Source organism: Limulus polyphemus, unplaced genomic scaffold, assembly GCF_000517525.1.
Source record: "Limulus polyphemus unplaced genomic scaffold, Limulus_polyphemus-2.1.2 Scaffold868, whole genome shotgun sequence".
NCBI classification, from domain to species: Eukaryota; Metazoa; Arthropoda; class Merostomata; order Xiphosura; family Limulidae; genus Limulus; species Limulus polyphemus.
Genome location: NW_013666478.1, coordinates 238065 through 248076, shown reverse-complemented (window position 1 = coordinate 248076; position 10012 = coordinate 238065). Strand labels below are relative to the sequence as shown.

General features: G+C 34.5%; 1 long non-coding RNA gene across 1 annotated transcript in view; it reads right to left on the bottom strand.

Moving 5' to 3' along the window:
* LOC111086127 overlaps positions 1-6203 on the bottom strand; it is a 12627-nt gene extending 6424 nt beyond the window's left edge. The window contains exons 1-2 of the long non-coding RNA XR_002610892.1: positions 6118-6203; positions 1881-1885 (exon numbers count right to left, since the gene is read on the bottom strand). This is a non-coding gene — a long non-coding RNA (uncharacterized LOC111086127). The remainder of the gene's footprint in view (positions 1-1880; positions 1886-6117) is intronic.
* Between the last annotated feature and the right edge of the window lie 3809 nt (positions 6204-10012).

Below are 10012 nucleotides of genomic sequence, written 5' to 3'. Positions count from 1 at the left end.
CCCCAAGAGTTTTGGCTAAACAGATTGCGGCCAACTGTGAAGCATGGTGGTTTAAGCGTGATGGTTTGGGGAGCTGTTTGGGTTAGTGGGAGATCGAGCTTAGTGGAGTGCGTTGGCAACATACATTTTGCGAAATACGTCGAAATATTGGAGGAAGGACTCTTGTCACTTTATTCCTCGGGTTTCGTGGACAAGAACACAACGTTGTTCCAGGAAGATGGAGCACCGTGTCACACTGCTAGAAACACCCAAAAGTGGCAGGAAGAAAATGGAATCAAGAAGTTGCCCTGGCCGAGCCAATCTCCTGACATGAACCCCATCGAAAACTTTTGGGCCATACTCGACCGGCAAGTCAAGAAACAACCAAAAAAAAACCAACTTCGAAGAGCGATCTACTCCAAGTTTTGAAGCAAGAGTGGGCGAAAATCCCACAATCTAAAATTGACGAGATGTTTCTCATGATGCCCCAAAGGATCAACGAACTCCACGAAGCGAAAGGAAGATCTACTAGATATTAATTAAATCATAAATATATCAAATCATGTGAAAAGGTGGTGTCTATTTACTTGTGACCACGCTGTGTATATAGCATTATGAACACATGTTAATACAATGTATTTTTATAATATTTTTTTTTCATAACATGAGTAACTAAAACAGTATGCTTACCCATCGTGTTGTTTAACATAATACAAAATAAAATTCAACAATAGTGAGGTAAGATATAGATTTTGGTCTGTGTAAAAATAACAAAACTTTCTTAAAAGTACGAGTCAGTATTTAAGTGTGAATTTCGAACAATTTTAGTGAAAATAGGATGATTCTTTGACGATAAAATAGGTGTATATGCACAATTAAAATATAATTTCGCTGATCAATAAAGCGTATAGTTGTAATACTTAATATCACCACGAAACGCAACGACTGGAGTTTCCAAAAGTGCTGAAATTTCTTAAATACACTTGCAGTATTTAAAACATTCCATGAAAGACCAATTGACTAACTCGCTGATTTTTATATTCAAGTGTATTACCAAATAACGGACATGGGCTTACTTAATTCGACATTTTTAATATAAGCATTAATTCTACAGGATCTATCAAAATGTTAAATAAAATAACACACCAATAGACGTCAAATAAAATAATAATTACTTAATAATAACAGATGTAATATGACTATATATCAATTATTGACTTTAATTTCATTCATCCTTCTTGTACCCTGTAAAAGAATCCCAGCCCACACGTATAAAACCTTGACAAAATACATTTGTATTGTTACGACAGCGGAAGTCACGCGACCCTGGGAGCATGCGCACTGGAGTTTCTAGAAGGATCATGACTTATCGAGGAACCCCGCGAATGTCCCAGTGTTTGCTAGACGCCCTCTTTTTTAGTATAAAAACCTGGCAAAGAAAACCAGCGATAGGCAGATAGATATGCAGATAGTTTGAAGATATAGATAATTTAGTCAAGCGAACATTTGGCATCGTAAGTAAAGTGTGTGAACCACTGTGATTTATAGCGTGTGTGTTATAAAGGTTGTTAAGTTTAAAGTGATTGTGGAAATTCTGTGTATTACAAAGTTGTATCGAAAAAGAATAAACTAGTTTTAATTAAGAAATGACTTTTATCGTAACAGTATTTTTTCTCAAATAGTCTCAGTTCAAAGCAAATATAAAGTAAAAGCATGGGAATTATTATGGCAAGTGAGATCAATGGACTTATCAACTGAAAATGTGTTTTCGTTTGGTTTGATTCTAATATGAAAATAAAATCCAATTAGAAATATTGCTGAAAGCCGTTAGAAAAACGAAACTTCATTTTCCACTTTATGGAAGACAAAACACTACAGCTGAAACAGACAGTTATAGAAACCATTTCTAGTAAGATGTAAGTTATTTGTTAAATGATATATTTGTACTTTTCACCAGAGATAATACGTTTATTGATTGTGGAAAAGAGGGCCTATACGAATGTTTTCGATAGACAACTCTTTGTTTGGAAAAACATTAGAGCATATAATGTAGTCATTCACTCTCTCATATTATGAGTAAAATTGAGTATTTAAGAACATATAACTTATTCATTTTTCACACGAAACCATAAATGTGCAACAACTATATGAATGCAATGTAAAATATTTTGCTCTTTCAATATCAGTGTAGTTTAAAGGCACCCTCTTTCAGTTAGGTGCCAAAATCTTATGAGATACTAGCGTACAGCCCGTGATAAATGACAGGGCAAGTACTACCACCCCCACCCCATAATATACCCTAACCTCACATTTCATAGGTAAATGAAATAAATACATTTTGCGAAATCAAGCTTGACTAACAAAGAGGCAGAAAAGTGCAGTCGGGGCAGTTAAACGTCGGTAAATTCTTTTGTGAGCCAATCAAAATTAAGATCATTCATGAAATAAATGCGTGACATATTAATAGAATAATTATTGGTAAAGAATCAGTTAGATTAACAACTTCTAATATACAGAAAAACCAGTGCGTTTTGGTAACACTACGTTCCAACAATAGCTTTTATATCATGTTGCTTAGCAACAAAAGTATAACCTAATATTGTTGTTAGTCAATGTACTGAAATTATAAAATGAAATGTGTACCACAAACTGGAAAAATATTTGTTGATTTCTTTATTCAGAGCCTCCGTTGATCAAAGAGGTTTCTTATTTATCCAAAACATTGGTGATATAACAGAAAATAACTTAAATCAGAAAAGACTTAAGTTTAAAATTGAATAGCTATATTTACCTTCATGATAAATTTTATGCACTTGACTCTAGACTAGGAGATCCCATACTACATTTTTACTTTAAGCTTATTGTACCAACGCTCACTACACTTATAAGGTTTCACGGCGCACACCCCTCACGGCCCTCTTGCATCCCCGTCACTAAAATCGTAATGGGCAGACAGTAATCGAACTATTCTATCTGGATAAATGTATTTTGGCTTTCACTACTCCTCTGATTTCGAGAAATCAAGTGTGACGGGATGTGACACACACTGGTTTTTATATAGGTTAGATATATAATAAATTAAATATAACGTCACGTGGACAAGTACTTTCATATTTATTTGTTAAAGGAGACTTTTTTTGTAAGTGTCCCTACTGAAATATACTGTTACATAGAATGATATAAAAGAATGTTTTTTTTTATTTCCCTCTGGTTATATTATTAAAACATTGATCGGGTGCTGTCCTTTGGGGTAGTCGGGGAGCAGACCAGTATGATTCCGAGTTTAGCAGGCAAGCTAGAAAGAAATGTTTTCTTTCCTGTCATGATGTATCCTGAGTCGGCTAGTTTTTGCCAAGAACCATGCCAGTATCTCCGATAATCCTAGACGTATTACCTCCTGATTTCTCCCCGCAACAAATCATCGCCTTTATCGACAAATTTAAACCTGGAGTATCCATCAGCCCTACAAAAACCCGAATCCTTGGACGAGGTGGAATTGTTCTTCAACCCTCAACCCAAGCTGACCTTTCGTACTTATATAACCCATGAAACACTTACCCTACTGTAACCTGCGCAGTCCCAAATAGTTCCACTAATCTTTTTCTATTTTTCTTAGGGGCGTCGACCCTACCATAACACAAGAAGAAATTCAACAGACCATAGAAGAAACCACTAACAACAGGCCATACCACCCACTTCATCAAAGTAGTCACAACATCTAAACTCACAGCGAACTATATTCTTTCTAATGGTTGTTCTTATCACTTTTTTCTATTTCAGAGCCGAACGTCCGCACCTTTGCCCAGCCTATTCTTGTAACAGGATCAGCAAGCCTTCTCCTCGTTCATCTGAAACCAATCGATCACCGAGCTACACACTGAACCACCAGCCGTCAACAAAGCCACTGACAAGAATACGCAGACGGCTATACTCATGAATATCTCACAACAGACACAGACTACAACACCCTGAATCACCAAGTGGTTTCACTGACAGCATTCACCTAATCAGCCAAGAAACGCTGACACGAATCGAAAAGAAAGAGAGACGTATCCAGACTGAGGAAAATCCTGACGAAGACTTCCGAAGATCAACCAGATCTTCCAAGAGACATCAACCTTTCGACATCGAGCAGACTAAAGCCCCTACAAAACCACGAAACATCGCCCTACGAAAGCTGCCATTCCAGCGCCTGATCCATCCCAGCCTAAGTGAGGCCGACTCCGACAACGACCGTAATATACGTATCTTTACATCGACTCTTCAACTGTCCAGTCCTCATTAAATGTTACTAAAATTATCAAATGTATTTTTCTATGAATATTAACCTGTGTCTTTTCTTCCACAGCTACTTCCGCGCCCTGGCTGTGAAAGTGGGTATTCTCGGAGTACTTTTTATTTAAATTCGAATCCATAGATCCCAACCCTGAAAAGAACCGCATCATTGTACATCAGACTATTAATTTATTTAATCTATATAAAACTAACGAACCAGTTCAGATGATCAAGCAAGTTTGAATAATATATGTTGAGTATTTCAAGCAGAAACGGATGTGTTCCGTCAGCATCTTTCTTCTCCCCTCAACCACAGCTCATACCGACTGACATCACCAACACGTGTATACAAAAGCCACATGTGCCAACAAACGCACGTGCTTCATCCACAGATACCTCTCCGTGATCCAGCAGTCAAGAAACAGCCCAGTGTAGGTCTCTTTCCTTCATCTTATTTCCAGATCTCCTCACAGCTTCTTCTGATGTCTTGTGTTAATCTCACTAGATAGATTAATATCACAATTCCTTTCACGGTAATCTAAACTTCTCAAAGTTAGGCGCCACTTAAATTTTAATCTCATAGTGGGGTGAAAAGAAACAGAAGTTTCTGACCGCCCCTGGTTGAATGAAATATATTTTAACCTTAATTCTCACAGTGTTTGTTGTCCCTTGGCATAATATTGGGCCCAAAAGTCCAACACATTAACAGATTTCTCTGTTTTCCAGATGAGCCTTAGATGCTTGATATCGGATTGAATATGAATGACTAAGAGGTATCAGTCCAATGTACAGTAAAATCACCAGAAACTTAATTAAATATATTGAAATAGGCGATATTGTTAAAATCTAGAATGAAATAACCCACTATTTTTTTCCATTTCTTGATCGTTCGTATGTGAGAAAGTCAAAGTTTACACTATTAAAGCATTTTTGACAACATACGTTGTGAGAACTTCGAACATTCTGTTTATTCTATTTTACACGAACTTTTAAAACACAAGTGAAATACATATAATGAAATGGAAGCCTTATGATAGATTTTTGCTTAAGACTTTTAGTAATGATTACAAGTCTTTTGTACACAAAAATCAGATTTTTTTAATAAAGTATCTTTACTAAAGATTTGTTTGTGAAAATATCGAGTCTGTTTCATTACTAGTCCGAGTGCAAAGTCATTTTCATGTTATGATTCAAAAACTATTCTACGTCCTAAAAGCCTCAAATATTATTTATGTAATCTCTAAAATTTCCTAAATACATTTCAAATGCATATTTTCAGTGAAACTATATACTTTTTCTGTTATTTTCTCTACACAAACTATATGGGGTCTGTCAATTTGACCGACCTCGTAACCACCATAGAAAATTATGAAATAAATATAAATTATGCTTTTTCGTTCTACAATGATTACAAATTATAACATGAAAACACAAATGTTTAGTCTAAAAGCTTAAACTTTATCACATTATACATTTGTATATATACTTATTATTTTTATTATATTGACCTTCCAGTCGTGCCTGGCTCATACCACAGAAGTTGCAATGACGGCGTACATGCACTCATCTTACCGTACGCAATAATATAAAACTGGCCTTTACAAACTGACCCGTCTTGGCTGTGTTTTATTGAACTAGTATTTTGAAAAATACAGCCACATTTCAGTTATAATACATTATATATGTACATAAATCATTACTATTTATAAATAAGTTCTTAAACTTATTTTTCTTAAAACGTAGAACAGTAAATAAAGAAGAATAGCAAATAATTATCTCTTCTAGTTACGAACTTTGTATTCGTTTGCTGCTTGCCATAGGTTGCTAAGCCTTATCAAATTTCGCACGTGGAGGATGTGAAACGAAATAACCAAAAATCATAAATTACTATATCAATACCATAGTTCTCCACTATAACTTATCAAAATTAGTAATTACGCTGTATTTGGGTCTGATGATATATACAAATTCGAGCTCACTAATGTCTCACCTTAGCAACATGAAGATTTGTATCGAAAGAACGTAATGACTTCGTAACACTTACAAATGGCTGAGAAAGCTACTAGGGGGACACTTTGTGCTTTCGATAGGTTATTCATATGTCATATACAGAAGTAAGTGCATATAAGAGACGGTTTCCAAAAATGGAAAGAGGAGAGCGGGACCACTATGTTTGATTTAGTGCATGGGCGATATCTCAGCAAATAGAAAGGACAGGAGGTTCTTATTTTACATTCTAGCTTGTTAGTATCGGTAATTTAAGTTCCTAATTCGTAAGTATCTGTAGACTTTCTAGTTTGACATCACAAACATCTAGTTTGAACCAATGCCACATTCAACGTACCACCCGACACACAAACATGGATATTTGAGTGTTTGTTTTTTAATCTACTTTTAAATTAAGAAATCAAGTAATGTATCATATTGAAATTTGAATTATAATCTACAGTTTGATAACAAGTTTATTGACATAATTTTATAAAATAGCAGTTCAATAAAATTTTGAATGCAAGTTAACAAACCCGAGACCCGTGGCGATAGGGATAATTAAGTAAGCAAACCTACGATAAACTATCGCTTCTAAAAATAACCATATTTATTACTAACAGAATACTTGAACCATCTAAATCATAACACTTGCATTAACTTAAACAGTCGCGTATATCTAAAACCTAGAAGAGTTAGCATCGTTTGTGTTTTGGTGAACAGAGCGTCTAATTTTTATCACAGCTAAGTAATTAAACTTTGATATTATGTCAAGCTCACATAAAAGCGTTGTTTCTAGAATTTTCTCTTTCACTGAAAAATACCCCCAAACTGTTTATATAGCCAGTTTTCACTTTGAATTTTTGTTTATAGCCATTCCTCTCTGGCTGCTGCTTTGGTTTGTTATTTCAGGAATATGAAAAGGCATGCGTATTTTTCTCATGTTACAATTGTTCATCGAAATATCATAAAGCAACCAATGTAAAATATAAAAACTGTAACCTTCATTGTCTCTCACTCTATACGTCAAATAGCGGGAATAAAAGTTGCTTTGAGAAGAACAAACTCTACACAAAACGTACTGCATTACAAAATGGATAGTTTTAAAGAAAGACAACAGCTAGTCAAAAATAACCTACACTGTTAGATGTATCTGTAATCGATTGGTTGAAAAATGATCACGCACATCAGCCTGGTTTAATTAGTGAAATAATATTTCGTTTGTACTGTAATGCTTGAGAAATATTTTTTGAATTCGTACAATCCCTCCATTTTTATTATGCAATTTTTTGAGATTTTGCTTAATCCACTATGAACCATTTTTAAATTTAATTAAGGGGCTTTAGAAAAACATTGGACAAAATAGCTCTACTTTAACTATCTTAATTTTATTCAAAACTTGATTTACATTTCCCGAACTTCAAGAGTATGGATATAATACGTAAATCCATGTTGCAGTGTGGGTTTTATTATAATAGAGATTTTCTGCACATACATTTATCGCAATTTCTTCTGAAAATGCCTAAAGATGATCTTATATATTTTGATATGTCTCAACAGTGTTCAGTAATGACTTTTTTTGTACACCCACGTGCTTACTCTTTCATTGCTTTCCAGTTTTACAACGAGTTCTATTACTCAAAAATACTGATCCTTGCACTGGTGAATATCGTACCATTAAACATACGAGCTCGGATTAGTTAAGAAAACTTGTGAGCTGAAATATCAACTCTTACGTTACAAGTGATTATCAAAGTAAGCTCTTAGTACAAGAACAATATTAGCAAGGAAGTAATTTTCAATTCAATGCTACATTTACTGTAATGTGCTTAACTTCAAGCAAACAAACAAACTTAAGTATCGCTATCCTTCTTATTGTGAAACTTTGTTTTCCTGCGAACACATCAATTGTTATTATCTCGACATCATTTCATTACCTTTTATCATCAGTTGTATTATTTTTAAAGCTACACAGTTGGCTATCTGTGCTCTGCCCACCAAGGTTACCGAAACCCGGTTTCTAGTGTTGTAAGTCCTCAGACATGCCGCTGTGCCACGTGGGGGGGGGGGGGACAGTACTTAAGATAAACAACATTGTTTATATATAACAAATAGGGCACAGATAAATATTTCGGAATTCAACAGATTCCGTCTTCATTTTCTAAAGCAAAATAAAAGAATTACATCATTCCTAAGTAAGTAACTTAGCTATAATAACTTGTAGCTATAATAACAGTAGTTTAATCAAAACGACAACAACATAGAAATTAAATGAGTAACAAACAAAATACTGTACATATTAGAAAATGTGCAATTTCAACGAAAATTGCATGTTGTTTAGTGTTGGTGAAAGTTGTTTGGTTTTTTCTTTGTTTTTCTGTTTAATTCTATGGGTTTCTTTTTGTTTTGTTTTGAATTTCGCGCAAAGCTACACGAGGGCTATCTGCTCTAGCAGTCCCTAATTTAATAAGTAATTTAAGTAATTAAAAAAATGCATTGTTTATCCAATCTAAAAGATTTTGGAGGCCCTGACTAGTGTGCTTCTGATAAGTTTTATTTGTTTAGGTTTAGTAGGTTTCGAATCTCCGTCCCACCAAACAAACTCGCCCTTTCAGCCGTGGGAGCGTTATACGGTGACGGTGAATCTCACTATTCGTTGGTAAAAGAGTAACCCAAGAGTTGGCGGTGGATGGTGATGACTAGTTACCTTCCCTCTAGTCTTACATTGCTAAATTAGGGACGGCTAGCGCAGATAGCCCACGTGTAGCTTTGCGCGAAATTCAAAACAAACAAACATATTTCTAGAAGAAAAAAAGCGCGAACTGCAAAAGAACTTCCGCTTACCAACAGTAACTTTTATCAGGCTGAAATAGCACTTGAAATTGTAAGTTTAGAATAAAAACTTGTGTTGAAGCTACAAAGGACGAACATAAATTCATGTTTCCAAGACCTGCTCGTAAAAGGAAATGTGTCTCGAAATATGCAGCATAAAATAAATAACATATTACATGTGAAATTGTTGTTGTGCTTTTTCTTCTTTATTTTCATAAAATTTACTTTTGCGAGTTTTTTTTTCCGATTGACAGATTATCAACTCACAAAGTGAACGGTAATTTTAAATTTGTTTACGTGGAATCTCAGTACATACATAATGTGTTATGACAAGTATCTGAATAAATTTTAAGAGTTACTTAAGACACCTCCGTTCTTATCCTGTTTTTAGCTGCAGACCCAAGCATTAAAAGCAATATCATCAAAGTTATCTTACAATGAAACACAAAGAATTTGTCGATATAACTGATTTACTACGATATATGTTGAAAAATCTTAAATACTGAAAATGAAAAGAGGTACTGGTTACAAATACCCTTTTAGGCTTAGACCATAGGCTAAGTAAATTCAACGTACGATCCAGGAAGTAAGGATTTCACGATCTTCGTTAACTTTGAAAATATAATCAATATGCTATTCGATAATCTTATGTTGCTTACACTTAGAAAAAAAAAGCATGGTTTAGTAACTGTATTATAAAAAGGTTGTCAAAATGTATCATAAATAACATAATTTTGTGAGCTGTGGAAAGCCATGCAATAGTATTCTCCTCCCTGCAAAGTTCCACATTTTTTGCCATCTGAGCTTGCAGTCATGAAACCTTCAAATGGGACTTTATAATCTACAGAATCTACTCGAAACTGAGAAAGCGAAAAAACGCTGATATTATTTAAGTAAATTAAATTTTCAAAGAAAATTAGAATATTCTCAATTGCAAAAA